The sequence below is a fragment of the Hydra viridissima genome, unplaced genomic scaffold (genome assembly GCF_058129835.1).
Source record: "Hydra viridissima isolate aposymbiotic clone 2 unplaced genomic scaffold, HvirCarnegie_v1 scaffold_5, whole genome shotgun sequence".
NCBI classification, from domain to species: domain Eukaryota; kingdom Metazoa; phylum Cnidaria; class Hydrozoa; order Anthoathecata; family Hydridae; genus Hydra; species Hydra viridissima.
In genome coordinates this window covers 15,219,211-15,224,858 of record NW_028324304.1, presented here as the reverse complement: position 1 = coordinate 15,224,858, position 5,648 = coordinate 15,219,211, and positions in this window count along the sequence as shown.

Here is a 5,648-nt window from a genome sequence, read left to right as displayed (position 1 = left end):
ATTCTTGTCATTCTTCCGTAAATGGATATAAAGACGTAATTAAAAAGGCAATTAAGGACGGAATTAAAGCATGGATGTATAAGAGTGGACGTGCAACTTATTTCAGTTTAACTTTTTGTATTAGTTTAAACTTTTATAGCATTTGTTTAATAAGACTGTTTATGATAAAGTAACTACTTCATGTTTTGAAAAATTACTGAACAAATTACACCAAGATAAAGAAAATTAGTTTATATCTGTTAGTTTAATAAAACACTTGGTTCATTTGCAGCCTACTTCAAAAAATGCCATTCAATGCACCTAAAACATTTATATAATATTAAGATCCTATATAATATGATTGAAAACAATATTTCCCAAAGAATAGCTTTTACTTACGTCCTATTCCATTTTAAGCAATTCGCCTTGAGGCACAAACGTGTTTTCAAAACTACTTGCGCAATTAGTTTCGCAATGCATTAATCAAAATTTCAATAAATGCATTAACATTTATGAATAAAAAGTAACGAAAATATTGCTTTTATAATGACAGGTTATTTAAAATTAAACATATTATATTTGGCCTAATAAATTATCCCTTCACTTTACTGAAAGAATGCGATATTTATTCTTTTACTGGTTTTACTATATTAACATCAAAAAAGAGCAATACTTATGTGCTCGGTATTTATAAATGCTTCGAAATTATTGTATAATATATTTTTCAAATAATGTTATTATTAAACATTTATTGTTCTAGTAAATTTTCAAAATCTAAGAAATTTGCTTCATCCAAAGTGATAGAACTTTTTGTGACACTTTATATTTAAAATTACAAAATCCACTTGATAAGTTAATAAGAATACGCTTCATAAGTTATTAAGTAGTTTATGATCTAGCTAACACTGCAAGTGATTTGCTTCAAGCTAGGCTTCTTCATGAAAATCAAGAACAAAGTTAATGTAATCAAATAGCACTTTTCTTCTACCTGTAGAATTTCAGAAAACAAAGTTTTGAACAATTCGTTCAATGTGAAGTGAGTAAATTTTAATACAAAAGTTTAAAGATTGTTTTTATCGTGATGTCTTAATACTGCGTAAAATAAAAAAATATTTTTTTTACAGAAGGAAATTTTATTTTTGTTTAACTTATATAAGTTAATAAAAAGTCATTTAATTAATTGCATAACTACAATTTTTTTTAACATCCTCATTAAAATAACCAGGAAGAATTAAAAAAACCAAGAAGAAGAATAAGTATAACCATTCAGTAAATCCAATAAGAAATTTTAATCAAGTTTTATAATCATCGTATAGAAAGCTCAGATAATCTGATAGAAAGCTGGATAAGACTGGTCTTATCATATACTTGATATATGATAGGACCAGTCTTACCCAGCTTTCAATAATATCAGAATTTCTATGCTTTTGATAACTTCAAATAAACGTCATGTTGAAGGAGACCCTTTTTATACGTTTAAAGAGTGAAAGGAAAATCATTATTTTACATTTTATGGTATATAAAGCATATACCACTTTTAAGACAAACATTCGGAGAGTCGGACAGCTTCTTGATATATCCAGATCAGATTTTAAACAAAAAATTAGACAAGATAAAAATAATTTTAAAATCAAGTAAGACTTAAGATGCTTGGAGGACAAAAGAAAAGAAATGAATATAATAATAGCTGGGGAAGACAATAAATAAATAATAAAAGTAATTAGATTTCGTGAAGATTTCAACAGGGTAAAAACAACCAACGAAAATTTTTAGTATTCTTCATTGTAAATATTACATAATTTTGTTGATCAGGTATTAGCAGGCAATCTTATTTTGATTATGACCATCCTTTCGATATTTTTTAGGCATTAAATGAATTGAACCCATCATCTACACTAATAAAAGAGTTATTCGGGAGCCTTAGAAGTCTACCAATGTTAAGTATAAAAAGACCTCACTACATATCCTTATTATGCTAAACAATTTGTAGAAAGTAGTTAAAACTTGATTGGAGCAATCTGACACCTAGCTCACCTTTTTATTCAAAGACTGGAACTGATGAAAAAACCGAATGGTGGCTTCTTGGAGAATGTTTTTCAATTCAATCCCGATGGAATATGATTTTCAATCATTCATGGAAATGGATCTTAAAAATCTTATAGTTAAATTGCAGGCGGTGTGCGGTGAATGACATTTTTGAAACTAAATCTTGAAAAGATTCCTTTTTGTAAAAATTAGAAAGAAAAAAAAAAACAAGCACAGTTTAATTGAAAATTATATACTTTTGGGTTGAAGTTAAGTGTATAAAATAAAAGTTTTATTAAATAATGCCACCTTTTGGCCTTAATTTATGCAAAACCTTTGGATTCAGCAGTAGAACTTCTTTGGGCATCAATTTTAAGTTCACTAATCTTTCATAATCTATTTATAATATATAGCAATTTTTTATTTGGAGAAAATGCATTCTCTAGATGCCACTGGTGGAGTTTCAAGAAAACAAGATCCCTAAAGAAATGCATATTTTCGGAAATATAATCGCTATTTTATTTGAGGGTAAAAAAATAAGTTATTTTACTGAGTATAAAATGGCAATAGTAAAATTAAGTTTGTTATTTTTTCACTAATTTAAAAACTTCCATCGTAATCTGTGTTATGGTATTATCACGATATGCTAATGTTACAGTATCGGACAAAACATGGTGGACAAACTCAAATTTAGAACAAAAGTTGATCAAATTCTAAAAAGAACTAGTAAAACAATTGTACATATTAATTTTTAAATAGTTTATTATGTTCTTAACAAAATTTAAAACGTTTGAATCATACTAAGAATCACAAAAAAAATTTATAACACATTTTTCTCAACAAACTACATTTTTCCTTGGACAAAACAAGGTGGACAAATCAAAACGAAGCTTTTTTTTTATAAGATTTCATTGTCTTTATTCAATTTTATCATAACATTACTCTAAAATAATAAAATAGGTTTTGGAACGTCTGGCCAATTATTTTTTCAATTAAACTAATAATAGATTTAACTCGTGATATATGGGGTAAATTGCAACTTAAAATGGCTTACGACAAATTAGGAAGTGTTTTACGTGAAAATATTGTTAAAGATTTTAAATGCGGAAAACGTCAAGCTGAAATTTTTAGAAAATATAATATAGCTAAATCGACTGTAAGCAAAACTGTCAAATCATTTGGATCTCGTGACTGCTATAAAACAAACCATCGGGGCGGACGTCCAAGAAAAACATCACAAAGACTAGATCGAATAATTGTTAAAGAGCTTAAAAAAGATCCATTTTTGTCATCCACAAAATTAACCGAAAAACTTGAACTAGAAATCTCTGTAATCGCACTGTGCGACGAAGAGCTAACGAAGCAAAATTATTTTCTCGAATGCCTGCCAAGAAACCGCTAGCTTCCTTTAAAAATAGAAAGCTAAGACTTGCGTTTGCCAAAGCACACCAAAATTGGACTGTAGACCAGTGGAAAAACATACTTTTTAGTGATGAATCAATATTATAACCTTTTTGGAAGCGACGACAAGAAGCGAGTCTGGAGACCAAAGAACACCAGATTCAATACTAAATATATTAAGAAGAGTGTTAAGCATGGAACGTCTGCTATGAGATGTTTCTCAGCACTAGGAACTGGTCCTATACACAAAATTAATGGAATTATGGACCGCTTTGTTTACAAAGATATAATGGAAGATGTTATGTTACCACATGCTGAATGGGAGATGCCCCTAAAGTGATTTTTCAACAGGACAATGATCCAAAACATACCTCAAAAATTGTAAAACAATGGTTCAAGGACAAGAATATCACCAAAATGGAGTGGCCTGCACAAAGCCCTGACTTGAATCCCATAGAAAATATGTGGGAAATAATTGACAATAAGATTGAGCGTGCAAATGTGAAGACCAGTTAGGAATTATTTGAACAAATCGAGAAGGCCTGGCGAGAGATTGATATGAGAATTGTTGACTCATTAATTGAGTGTTTGCCCCGAAGAATGAATGCAGTAATTAAAAGTAAAGGAGGTCCTACCAAATATTAAGTTAACTTTTGAAGTTTTTTGAAAAATAATAAGTTAATTTTTGTATTTTTTTGAATTTTCAGTCGATTTTTTGAATGTCCACCTTGTTTTGTCCAAAGAAAAATGTAGTTTGTTAGGGAAAATGTGTTTTAAAACTTTTTTAGTGATTTTTAGTATGATTCAAAAGTTTTAAGTTTTGTTAACAACATAATAAACCACATAAAAAATAATATGTTCAATTGTTTTACTAGTTTTTTTTAGTTTTTGATCAACTTTTGTTCTAAATTTGAGTTTGTCCACCATGTTTTGTCCGATACTGTAAGTGCAAATCAATCTAATATTTCAATATTTATACTTTATTTTTAACTTAGCAAATCTTATATAAAACTTTATAGTATTCTGTATGTTATTTGTTAAAACTTCTCGTTGAATTAAGCAATCACCCATTCTACAAGGTGAGAATTGTTTACCTTTTTTGCTGATAGAAAAATCACACTCACTTCTTTGTAATGGACCGTTTTTTTCATTAGAAGCCGTTGAAATTGATTTGTTATAATGTTGCATTTAGCAAGAGCAAAAGATGTTTCATAAGCAGAATTGGCTCTGTGTAAATTTTCTTCTTACGTACTAACTTCATTGGTACTGACAGTAGTAGTTTAACTTCATACTCTAATGTATCCGACGACACCTGAATGCTTTCCCTGGTATTAGAAATTATGCTATTGTTGAGGTTAAGAGTTGGTTTTTATTCAGCGGTTCATAATTCGTTACCTGTACAAATCAAAAAGCAAAATGCTTCTTTTTCTTTAGTTTCTTTTTTCTTTTTGAATTCTCAAACAAATATTTTCTAATAACTTTGAAATACTTTAATAAGTACGATTTACTTGAGTTAAACAAGTATTTCCGCGTAAATATACATAACTTTATAAAAGTAATACTATGTAAACTAAATGATGCTGTTGAACAATAATTCTTTGACTTGAAAGTCCAACTTTGAATTTGATGCTCTGATCAGTTAATTTTTTAACTGAGTTGTTCAACTGTGGCAAATTTTCAGTAAAATCGAAAATGATTGGTTGAAAATTTTTTTAAAATTTGCTGATTTGATAAGGAAATACTTTCTATGTTAACAGATTGTTAGTAGAACAAAAGTTTCAAGTTTGAAATATTCGTAACAATACTAATAGATGTAAACTTTTTAAACACAAAAACTATACAGCTTTTGCATGATATTCAAATAAAAAGTGCTACAGTTATAGAAAATGACTTTAGGATGAAAAACTTTCTTCTTTTTAAGTTTTTTATCTAAATGTGATTTTAATTGCAGCCACTCCTTCGTCCTATATCGAGCGCTGAACATTTCCTAAAGATTAACAAGAACAATCTTATATGAAATATAAATTTGTTTAGAAGAATTAGGAGCAAAACGGGTTTCATCTTTAACGTAAAGCAGCTAGTTTAAATTGCATGTTTTCTGTCTCAATTAAACCAACCACTAATTTTAACATAAAAGGACATAAGAAATTTCTATTTTTTAAAGCAGAAAAATAATAGTTGTTTTTCAATTTCCAAAATATTTTAAGCTTGTCGCGTAAAAGAATATAACGCGTTAAAAAGTC